At 47.3% G+C, this 12,747-nt stretch overlaps 1 pseudogene; it reads right to left on the reverse strand.

The window, feature by feature from the left end:
• Positions 1-11,898: 11,898 nt before the first annotated feature.
• On the reverse strand, positions 11,899-12,260 carry Trmt112-ps3 (tRNA methyltransferase activator subunit 11-2, pseudogene 3; annotated as a pseudogene).
• Positions 12,261-12,747: the final 487 nt, after the last annotated feature.

Consider the following 12,747-nt stretch of genomic DNA (forward strand, 5'->3'; position numbering starts at 1 on the left):
TTACAAATACCACTGAAAGATAGGAGGAGTCAGAGAAACTAGCATGAAGAAAGGAAATACCTAGGAACTCTATGTTGTGTGAAGAATTTCTGTAAACAGAATAGTTTCCTGAAAGCAATTTTATAAGAGAAACAACAATGACATCAAAAGCTGGGTTTTTTTTTTCAATCTGGGGGCTATTGGTAGAGTTCTTGATTTACATCCATAAAGCCCTCCCTGGGTTTAATCCGCAATTGCAGAGAGCGGGCAGTGCGCACCTATAGTCCCAGCCCTTGAGAAGTGGAGAAGGTTCGGGAGCATCTCCAGCTCTCCTGCTACTTCGTGAGTTTGAGGCTAACCTGGGATTACCTAAGACCCTGCTTAAAAACAAACAAACAAAGGGTTGTGGAGCAGCACTTGCTGCTCTATTATGAGGAACAGAGTTCAGATCCTAGCACCCATATCAGGTGGCTCACAAACATTCTAGGGAATCCAATGTCCTTTCTGGCTTGTGTGTGTGTGTGTGTGTGTGTGTGAGAGAGAGAGAGAGAGAGAGAGAGAGAGAGAGAGAGAGAGAGAGAGACCATTAATCCCAGTGTTCAGGAGGCAGAGACAGGCAGATCTGAGTTCCAGGCCAGCACATGTTATGTTAGTGAGACCTTTTAATGACATTAAAATTATGGAAACAAGTACTCTCTGTTAGATCATTGAAGGCACATGACTTACACCTCTAGGCCCTGCAAAAGGGGGTGGGGGAGGAGGACAAGTGGTCTCCCAGGTTGGATCAGACAGACATGTAGACTGTAAGGTATCAGGGCAGGACAAGCAGGTGAAGGAAATGTTCCTATTGCAGAAGGAACCAGGGTCTCGAACAACCTTTAGTAGAGCTGGCAAGATGTTAAGGCCTAAGAACAAAGCATGCCCTCAAAGCCAGAATTTAGGAAAGGGAGGGCCAGACTCAGCAGTGGCCCCTGGGCTTCTTCAGGGCAGTTGTCCGCCATGGCCACAGGGAGCCATCCAAGCAAGAGGCTACTGGGCCACAGCTGGACACTGCTTACTGTGCAGTTAGTGGAGAAGAAACCAAGCAAACACCTGCAATATTGAGGGCTTTCAGATGCCCATGTTTTATTCATCCCCATTAGCATGGGGTCTGCAGGCCCCTGGAGTCTGAAGGAAATGAGAAAATCACAGAATGTCAGTGCTCTAAGAGGCCTGGGGAGTGAGCTAATCCAGGCCTTCTTTTTGCTAGGAGGAAATTGAGGCCCACAGAGGGAGGCAACCTGAGGCTGCAAACAGACAAAGAGCAAGGTTAGGCCCTGGGGGTATCACACTCACCAACTTTGGCTTCATTCCTTCCTCTCTCCTTCCCTCCCTCCCTTTCTCCTCCTTCTTTATCTTCCTCACTCCTTCCATTTACTTCCCTCTTTCCCTTCTTCCCTTCCCCTCCTCCCTTCCTCCCTTTCTCCTTTTCTCTCTTCTCCATCCTTTTCCCTCTTTCTTCCTCTTTCTTCTCTCCCTTCCTTTCCCCCTTCTTCCTTCTTCCCTCCCTTTCTTCTTCTCCCCTCTCCTATCTCCCTGTCCCTTTTTCTCCACTTGCTTCTTGCTGTCAAGGCCTCTGGAACAGGGGATGAACTGAGGCCGCTGCAGTTCTCTCTGTTCTCCACGCTCTTGTCTTTGGATCGCGAGGAGCAAGAGGAGTGTGTAAAGCAGTAAGGATTGCACAAAGTGAGCGAGGAAAGCTCTCAGTGAATGGAGGCAGGACCTGAATGAGTTTCTAGTCATGAGTCAAGCTTTAAGAGTTATCTAAGTTCAGGGAAGGGAAGAGAACCCTATTGTCTGTATTAATGAGAGAAGACACAGAGGCCATCTATGTTAACAGAGGTCAACCACCATCCCTGTGTGCCACTCAGAAATCAAGGTCTGGAATAGTCACTCTGCAGAGGAATGGGGACATTCAGAATAGGAAAGTGGGCCACAGAGCAGGATTTCCACTGATGCACTCATTCACGATTGCGGTGCCATTCACCATAGGACCTCCTTTGTCCCTCTTTGTCATTTAATGTTAGAATCTGCTCTCACTTGCCTCCTGCTCACCCTTACAGAGTCTGGTCTACCCTTGGGAAATCAGAGGCCCTTTCGTGGGGTCATTATAAGGCCTCTGAGCCTAGAAGGTAGAAGGACAGCAAACCTATCCTGGGGTGTCATGGAATTCCTCCTCACACTTGGTTGCCAGATCCCTTCTCTGGACCTTTGAGTCCTTGGGCAAGCTCCTTTGGCTGTTGGAAGGTTCCAGCTATTTATCTCTAGGTCCACCTGCCATTCCGTGCCTGCCACCCGTGCTTCTCATCTGTGTGATGTTAAGTTCCCAGGCACACCTTATATCTCAGTACCACTGCCGGACTAAGGTCAATATGGCCTCTCAGAGTCTCACTGCACTAGTCACCGGAGCTAGCTAGCAGCAGTGCTCAGTGCAGAGAGGTCTACAATGCCTGGAGCTTGCAATGGGGGAATGGGGAGCAACCTTCCCACCTGCAGAGGCCAGGTAAGGAGGAAAGCTCCCAAAGAAAGCTGGGCTGTGGCTCACTGTACACGGAGGAAACATTGTGAACATATTTAAGCCACCATGCTTTCAGTCTCCCATTGCTTAAGCAGGAGGGATGGGGGATATTAAGCTCTGTGGAAGTGTGTGGCTATGGGGACACTCACTTGATGTATCTTGAAAACGTTCATTGTCTCAGAGAACTGTGAAGTACCTGAGTAGAACCAATAGGCTTCGGGGTGGCTGTAGTCCACAACATTTATGTCATCACCAGGATCTGGCTTCTTTTTGCCATTAATCCTTGAACCAATCATAAACCAGTCAGACTCACCACCAGGAGGTCAGTACTTTCCAAATCATCCATGGTGGCGTCTGCTCAGGTAAGCTATGAATGACAGCAATGTGTCACAGAGGGATGAGGTTAAGAAACTCCACCGCACATGTGCATTGAAAGGTTATTGGCAGCCCAGGAAGCAGGGGAGGTGGGGGATCACACTTTCAGGAAAGTTGATGCTGTGAAGGAAAGAAATATACTACTACCTGATGTGAGGACACGGGTTACGGGAAGGTCACGCACTCATGCTCCGGTTAATGATGAGGACACATTCTGATCAATGTGTTGTCAGGTGAACTGTTGCTGTGCCAACATCCCTGTGTCCCCACACAAACCAAGCTGACCACGTCACTAGGCAACAGGAATCTTTCAGCTCCTTTATAACCTTGTGGGATCACTGCTGTATATGTGGACATCAAGTACCGTGATGTAGAAGAAAGGAGCTGCTTAAAAAAAAAAACCATGGGGGAGGAGGGCTAGAAGGAAAGAGGAGGGCTGTGAAGATTCCCAGGGTTTTTTTGTTTTGTTTTGTTGGATTTTTTGTTTTTTGTTTTTTGTTTTTGTTTTTGCATTTGAGCAGAGGAAATGATACAGAGAAGCAACAGTGGAGATGCTAACTGGAGAACCCTGGGAGGCGGCACGCAGAGACAGCAGGACCTTGTCGTCACACTGCTCCTCATCCTGTGCTGTGTAGCAGGGCATCATAGCAGCTTCCACAGGTCCGAGTCTGGGTCCAGCAGGACTGGGTTTTCTGCTTGAATTCTCCTGAGGCACATGGTGTGTGCCCACCATCTGTCCTTCTTGCATTCAGAGGCTCCCCAGGCTCCATGGTGACTGGTGGAACTCAGTTTCCATGGTAGATCTGAGGTCCCTATCTACTTTGCTACCTGTCAGCCAGGGAGCTGTCCCAGCTCCAGCTCCTTGCCTTATAGTCTCTCTGTGGCCATCTCCTTATATGCTGTCTGCTTTCTTCCCTGAAGTCAGCTGGGGATTTTCACTGGTGGTTTGAACCTCGTGGACTTCATGGAAAGTCTTCTGATTAGCTCAGGCCAAGCCTGAATGATCACTTTTTTGAGACATCTGATTAGGGACCTTAGTGATATTAACAAGTTACCGCCTGTTAAATAGCAGGAGTGAGAGAGCGATAGCCCAGTATACTCCCAAATCTTACTCGCTGTCAAGAAGAGAGGAGAAAGTTAGGGTGTAACTCAGTGTGGGGCACTAACCTAGCATAGATAAGCTCTGGGTTCCATCTACATCTCACACACACACACACACACACACACACACACATTCTCACACACATACACACACACATTCTTACACACATACACACTCACACACACATATACTCACATATTCACACACATTCTTACACACATACACACTCACATTCTTACACACACACACTCACACACACTCACACACATATACTCACATATTCACACACATTCTCACACACATACACACTCACATTCTTACACACATACACACACACTCACACACACATATACTCACATATTCACACACACATTCTTACACACATACACACTCACACACACTCACACACATATACTCACATATTCACACACACATTCTTACACACATACACACTCACACACATATACTCACACATTCACACACACATTCTCACACACATATACTCACACACATTCACACTCACTCACACACACTCACACACATACACACATACACTCACACATACACACACACATTCTCACACACATACACACACACTCACACACATCCACACACACATTCTCACACACATACACACTCACACACACATACACATGCATGCGCACACACATGCACACACATACCCCTTCAGTCCAAGGCAGCCTATGTCTTATACTTCCTTTGCTTTAGGTGTATTTGGAAAAGAACACCCTCGACCTCTCAGATCTGATACTTTTCTTACCTCTCCCCCAGACTACCTCCTTGTGGGTGTCTACACAGCTCTGTACCTAACCTCCATGCAATTGCCTGCTAGAATCCACCAGTCAGCAGGAGGCTGGCCAAGGTTAAGACTCCCTAGAAACCCAGGTGGGAACCTGGGCACTGAGACTCCTGAGAAGAGGACAGAGTGGGTGGCAGCAGATGTGGGCTGACCAATGGCTGCTTCCTTCCCAAGGGACACCTGTCCCTCATGTGACCCACAGCTTGCTTGCCTGCTTGCCAAATCGGGGACTCTGGTTGGATGATCCATTAACACACCCTGACTTGAATCCTGTGTGTCATCTGCCCATCCTTCATAAATGGCTGTCAGACTTAGCAAATAAAAACTCAGGGTGCCAGTTAAATGTGAATGTCAACTGAAACAATGACAAATTTTTTTAAGTATACATATTCTCCCACCTACTGTGGAGAACATTCTCCTCCTGAAAGAATTGCTGTCTCTTCAGAATTCCATTTAACCAGGCAGCCTTTATTTAGCTGGCAACAATACCCAGAATTCTTAGCCAGTGAGCAGAAAAGTTGAGGAATCCCAATGTTCCCTGAGGGCTAGGGATGTGGCTCAATTAGCATGCTTGCCTGGTCTATCCTCTATACAGGATAAACTGAGTGTGGTGGTACATGCTTCTATCCCTAACACTAGAACTCAGGAAACGGGAGCTCAGGAGGACCCAGGATTCGAGACGAGCCTAGACTATGTGAGGCCTTATCTCAAAAGCAAACAAACATTTTGAAATACTACCAAAGCATGGCATTTTAAAAGATTTTCTTGGACCAAAAATCTATCTGTAAAAATATTTGAAATGGGTGACAGAGGGCTGGAGAGATGGCTCAGGGATTAAGAGCATGTAGTGCTTTTACAGAGGACCTGAGCTCTGTTCTCAGCACCCACCACAGACAGCTCACAATTGCCTGTAATTCTTGCTTTATGGAACCTGACACCTTTTTTCTGGCATCATGGGTACTGTACTCATGCACATACGTGTACACACACACACTCATGCACGCACTTGAATGCCCACGCAGGGAGTTTGGAGGGGGGTGGGGGGACGTACAAATAGAATCAAATCTTTATTTAAAAAAATTGCCGGGCTGGAGAGATGGCTCAGTGGTTAAGAGCACTGTTGTTCTTCCAGGGGTCCTGAGTTCAATTTCCAGCAACAACAAGGTGGCTCACAACCATTTGTAATGAAATCTGATGCCCTCTTCTGGCTTGCAGGCATACATGCAGGCAGAACACTGTATACATAATTAATCTTTAAAAAAATAAAAATAAAAAAATACCACTTTGTTGAAAGGTCTGTACACAGATAAAACACACTTCTCACTACATTGCACTCATCAGATAGGTAGACACAAACTCCTAGGGGTATGTGTGACAGACTAAATTTGCTGGGGATTGACAAATGACATTAGAGTAAAGTACCCAGATCTCTGTTCTCCCTTCCCCACAGCCCCATTTGGGCTATCCGTTGTTTAGTGCGCTTGTAATCATAGAACAGGAAGTGCACTACAGAGCCCCTTCTATTCCACTGTATCTGCAAAATGGGAGAATAGGGTTAGTTCACAGTCTCCAGAACACACACACACACACACACACACACACACACACACACATCACTACATAGATCAGACCACCATGCCCTTGTTGACTTGCTTGCCTTCAGGATGAGTCTTGGGAACATGATTGGTAGACACAAACTCCTAGGGGTATGTGTGACAGACTAAATTTGCTGGGGATTGACAAATGACATTAGAGTAAAGTACCCAGGTCACTGTTCCAGGTAATCCTTCCTCCAGGTAAGTAAAGGCCCTGAAAGCCCAACTTTGTCAATCAGTAGCCTTTGAGAGGTAGAATTCATCACGAGGATTCTAAGAAACAAATTGTAACTCCACTCTCTGATGCCCCTAACTCCCAGTACTGCTGTACTTGGTGGCGGGTCCTGTCAATAGGTCACCAAGGTTGAATAAGGTCAGGGCCTAGCTTTATTCAAAGGGATTATTAGTACCCTTGGAAGGGAGAGATAACTCATGGATAAGGCTGCTTACTGACCCTGTGACTACATCACAACTCCTAACTGTCTCCAGTTCTAGGAGATCCAGTGCCCTCTTCTGGCCTCCACAGGCACTAGGCCTGCATGTGGTGTACAGACATCCATGTAGACAAAATGCCCATATGGATAAAAATAGCATTTTTTAAAAATTCCAGTCAGCAGAAGCAGCAGGAAACAGGATGGAGCCAACTTGGGAAAAGTCTTGCCTCCAGCTGGATGACCTTGGACAGTGACCTTGGACAGGTCGCTCCCAATCTGGAGCTCAGCCTTCTTGTCTGAAAAATGGGATTTTTTTTCACGTGCAAAGTTCTTGTCTAAAGCTTCTTCCAGCTCTAAATGTCTTCCTTGTATGCCTGGCTACACTTCTGTAAGTCAGTGCTGTGGTATGGTGTGCAGCGACGGAGGGTCTCTGAGACTTGCTGGCTACCAGCATAGCTCCAGGTTTAATGAGAGACCTTATCTCAAGAGCATAAGGTAGAGAGTGGTGAAGGACACTCAACATCGTCCTCTGCCTGTGTATGCACAGAAAACATAACATGAAAAGGCACTTACTTGGTGTGTGTGTGTGTGTGTGTGTGTGTATGTGTGTGTGTGTACATGCAGAAACATGCATACGCAGCGATAGAGAGAGAAAATACCAAGATTTTCCTGTCTTTCTCCTCACCTTATAAGGATGGTAGGCTATCCATAAGATAGAATGATAGCCTCACCAGAACCAGCTACATGGTTCCTTAATCTTTTCTTTTCAGCCTCCTGTGATGTCTAGGTACAGCAGGTTTGGCAGAATACAGGCTCTGGGACAGAAGTGCCAATGTGGCAAGTAAACAAGATGGGCTCAAAGAAAATGGCCAGCTTTTGTGTAAGAGAAGGCAACTTTCGCTTTCTCAGACATCAGCAGTGACTTGAAGTGAAACTTTGATGAAATGAGGCTCTCTGTCTTGCCGAAGGGAGCCTCAGCTCTGGCAGGCAGCAAGCATCATGCCAGTCACGGGCTCTCCAAAGACATTGATAAGGCTCACCTCTTGGGAGAACATTATTTACTATTCTTATTTACTATTCAGAATTTGTTTAGCATAATTTTGGAGGCTGGCTGCCCCCTCCACACCCACTCAGCTTCCCCTGAAATGTGGTAGGCAGGACAGGTCTGGGCCTCATCTGCCTTGGCTGTTGGCCCATCAGTCCCCCTGGATGTTCTTGTTTACACAATCTGTCTCCTCTCATGGTGATTAAAGTGCTGAGTTCTGAGCACAAGCAATTCCAAGACCTATAGCATGTAGGCAGCTCTGGTTCATGGACTCCCTGCCCTGGGCTTCCTCTGGAAGACGACGATCATAAAAAGACATGGAATTATCTTCCTTTTAAGGAGACCCATAAGTCACTTTAGTCAGAGGGAGGCCAGCTCCCCAATGAAGTACCTCCTGTCTAAATCGTCCCATTCAAGGCAGTCAAGCATGCAAGGGAGACATTTAGAACTGGAAGAAGTGTCTTAGGGTTTACTGCTGTGAACAGACACCATGACCAAGGCAACTCTTATAAGGACAACATTTAACTGAGGCTGGCTTACAGGTTCAGAGGTTCAGTCCATTATCATCAAGGTGGGGTCATGGCAGCATCCAGGCAGGCATGGTGCAGGAGGAGCTGAGTTCTACATCTTCATCTGAAGGCTGCTAGAAGAATACTGACTTCCAGGCAGCTAGGGTGAGGGTCTTAAAGCCCACCCCCATGGTGATACATCTACTCTAAGGCTACACTTCCAAAGAGTGCCACTCCCTGGGACAAACATATTCAAACCACTATGAGAGGTTTTAGACATGAACTTCAGATGTGAAAACAAAGCTCCACTTTTCCAATGAGAAAGTTGAGGCCAGATTGGGAGAGAACTGCCCAGAGATCAAGCAACTGGAGGCAGAGGCAGTTCTCTTTGCAGGTCTGCCCTTCTTGCTTCCTATTTCTCCTGCCAACTGGGGGTCTCCCAGTTCTGCGGGCACAGGGACCTTGAGTCCTCCTTTGTGGTGGTTTGAATAAGAATGGCCACCATAGGTTCATAGATTCGGATGCATAGCTATCAGTGAGGGTACTACTTGAGAGGAGGTGTGACCTTGTGGGAGGAAGTGCATCCCTGGGGGTAGGATTTGAGGTTTCTAAAGCCCACAGCAGGGCCGATGTCTTCCTCTTCCTTTTGCCTGCAGAACCAGATGTAGAATTCTCAGCTGCTTCTCCAGCACCATGTCTGCCTACACGCCGCCATGCTCCCTGTCATGATGATAATGGACTGAACCTCTGAAACTGTAAGCCAGCCCCAATGAAATGCTTCCTTTTATTAGAGTTGTGTGGTCATGGTGTCTCTTCACAGCAATAGAACAGTGACTAAGACATCCAGCTAAAAGTAACAGCAGAGAAGACTTGTCCACCAAGATCTAGGGCTGCTGTAGGCTCCAGGTCTCCATTCTTGGGCCTGCACTTAAAAGCAGCCCATCCAATCCTGCAATGACACTGCCCAGGAAAATACCTCCATGCTGCCTCCTGGGCACTTTTTCCAGGGACAGAGGACTGGGAAAAGATCCATGGAGATGACAGATAGAGATATGACACAAGCACCCCAACTCTACACATTAAGAAGGGGAGGTTCTAACCCTAAAGGAAATCAGGCCCCACCAGTTACCAGCTTTGCTTGGGCCATGGGTCAAATTTCTCACCTGTAAAAGACCCATGGCATCTGCCTTGGCAGATTTACGTAATTATCATTCAAACCTAGTCAGAAAAAGAAATTATGAATGGACCAAACACACAGGCTTTTTTCTTGTCATTGTTCTTCAAACAATATATCTAGGGTCTGTTTGCATAGCATTTCCACTGTATGAGGGATAGTAATTTAAAGTGTAGAAAGCATGCATGGAGGTCCTGTGCAAATACTATATTGCATGGAAGGGACTTGAGCACCTGGGGACTTAGAAGCCTATGGTGGCATCCTGCCACCAGTCCCCAATGGGAATGGGAGGATGACTGTATTTACCTTATGGGATTCTGCCACGGCTCCAGTGAGAAGGAGCGTGGAAGGAGTCTAGCAGAAAACGGACCAAATCATTGTGGTGTGGAGCTATTTGACCAGCAGGGCAAGTGGGATTGACAAGTCCACAGGATGGAGTCTCCTGGACATATGTTGCAGAGATGAGAGCTGCTGCAGAGGAAATACAGTGAGAAAGCAAGGAGATAGGACGGGGATGGGGAAAGGGCTCCCAGCTATGCCCAGTTACCTGGGCTTTAATTTCCCTTCCTTCCTTGCTTACACCACTTAGAGCTCATGATAACTGTGACTTGGATGAGTGCCTCCGAAAGTGTGTTAAAGGCTTAGTCCACAGGGTGGTGCTATTGGAAGGTGGTGGAATATTTGATAGGCAGAGCCTAGTGCAAGGTCCTGAGTCACTAGGGGTGTGCCCTTTGACACGGATCCTGGTTCATAAGATAAGTCGCCTGCTCTGCAACATACTCACGTTGTGACAGGCTCCTTTAAACAAGTTGGCCCGCCCAATCTCCCAACGAAACTTCCAGAACCATGAACCAAAATAAACCTTTTCTTCCTATAAGTTAATTGTCCCAAGTGTTTTCTTATAGTAACCTACAGCTGAACAATACAGGCTGTATCTTCCTTAACTCAAAGAAAAACTAGCCCAAAGTTTGCTTATAACTAAACAAATACTTATTCAACAGCAGCACGCAGCAAAACGACAAAACTGAGAGCTGGGATGCGAGCGCATTTGTTGCAAGAAGAGTCACTCACAGATGATCGAATGAATTTAAAGCAGCTAAAACCCACACAGAACCTCCTAGTTCCCTCTCCACCTCCACACTAGGGTAGCTTGGGAGCTAGAGAAAGAGGGATAAAATCCTTTAGGCAAGCATTCTTCCCCTGGCCAGAATCCCAGGGAAGGCTGGGAAATCCACGAGGAGGTTCCATGGGGGCACCCAGGGGACCTTAGTCCCGGAAGCTCCTACTGATTCATTTTCCTGAAAGGAGATAATCCTTGCTCTCTCTCGGAGGGAGGCCTGTGCCACAGCTTAGCTTCCTCACAAATGTCAAATGACCTCATCCTCTGCCTCCTGTGCAGTCGGAGTGTAATAAAAACAATGGATGCACACGCAAAGTTCAGGCCCAGCCATCCTGCACTTAATTGGATGCGAAAGGAGGAAGCAATACTTTCTCCCTGAGTACCCTCATCTCCCATAATTCCCTTCTCCAGTGGAACCCCCGCTACCACTACTGATGCCACAGTGTGCTACACAGACTCACCACATCCACATCCCCCAGTGCTAGCTACAAATAAACATTCTCAGGACCCTCAGACCTACAATGCTGGCTGTCACCAGCCCTCCTGGGATTCCTGGTGTAGGCGCCTGTGGCAGGCTACGGAGGATGCTGTCTTGCCAGTTGGGAAATGTACAGATGTCTGCATACCACACCCAGAGATTTGGAAGTCAGTGGTGTGGGAAGGGACGGTGCTTCAGAAGAATTTAAAACTCTCCCGAGAATCTACACGGAGTGGTCCTGAGACCCCTCAACAGGCTAGGGGATAGAAATTTATTTCCAAAGGATTGTTTCCGGGAGCTAAGGTGGCAATAGCATTCCTCACACATGAGCTGGCGTCAGAACCCCATAGAAGGCTTGTCACAGAGCTGGTCTTTGCAAACAGCAAGCCTGGGAGTTTGGCTTTTAGTAGCTGTTTGTTAGTTTGTTCCATGGTGGGAATTTTGCTCAGGACTATGGAGGATCTCAGAGTCTTGCACATCGTGGTAGGCAAGTGCTCTACCACTGAGCTACACCTCCAGTCCTGAAAATGTGTATTTCTTTTTTTTTTTTTTTAAGATTTATTTTTTTCCGCTTTTGGTTTATATATTATGGAGCTCAAGTACACGGTGGTCGGTGAGTCATTGGGGGGAGTTTGGGGTCACACATGACACTTCTAGTTAACAGACCATACAACAGATACACACATGATCACAAAATACCAAAAAGGTAGCTAACAAGGTTACATCTCGGTCTCCTCATTATTCAATAGCATATTGGGGATCCCGCAGCTGATGGGGAAAAGATGACCAGATTCTGGGCTTTGCAGGGTGTCCTCGAGTACATCAACCTCAAGCAACATGCAGTGCATCTTCCTCAAAAACATCTCGTCCTGCTCATAGCCTTCAGTCAGTTCTTTGGGTACCTCGGCCAAGTTTAAGGTGTCCGTGGTGTCTGCTGCCTGCACAAGCGCTGCCTACTCCACTTTGGGGTTGAACTCCACAGGGTTGATGCGGACCTCGGTGGCCGAGGGAAGCCACTCGTGCCCACGCCCTGCACATGCGAGCTGAGGAGATTGTAGGTGAGCAGTTTCATGTTGTCACACCGGAGCTCGGGACCTTATTTATTTAATTAATGTATGTGAGTACACTGTAGCTGTCCTCAGACACACCAGAAGAGGGCGACAGATCCCATTACAGATGGTTGTGAGCCACCATGTGGTTGCTGGGATTTGAACTCAGGACCTCTGGAAGAGCAGTCAGTGCTCTTAACCACTGAGCCACCTCTCCGGCCCGAAAATGTGTATTTCTAATGAGTTCCTTGGTGAAACAGATGGTCTGGAGACCTCACAGAGGAATGGTAGAGAGGATTCTTGGCTTCACCAAACTGGAGTCAGCCTCCTGAACCTTCTCCTCAGCCTATCTCTGTACTTGTTTATAAAATGGACCGAGAAACACCTCACCCTTTGGTCTGGAAGTGTAAGATAACCACAAAGCAGTGCCTAGGACACACAGGTCCCAGGCTCTATCCCTAACACGGGGGGCGGGGGGGTTTCCAACCTCGGTATCTTACATTCCTCAGT

The sequence above is a fragment of the Rattus norvegicus genome, chromosome X (genome assembly GCF_021556685.1).
Source record: "Rattus norvegicus strain SHRSP/BbbUtx chromosome X, alternate assembly SHRSP_T2T, whole genome shotgun sequence".
Lineage (NCBI taxonomy): Eukaryota > Metazoa > Chordata > Mammalia > Rodentia > Muridae > Rattus > Rattus norvegicus.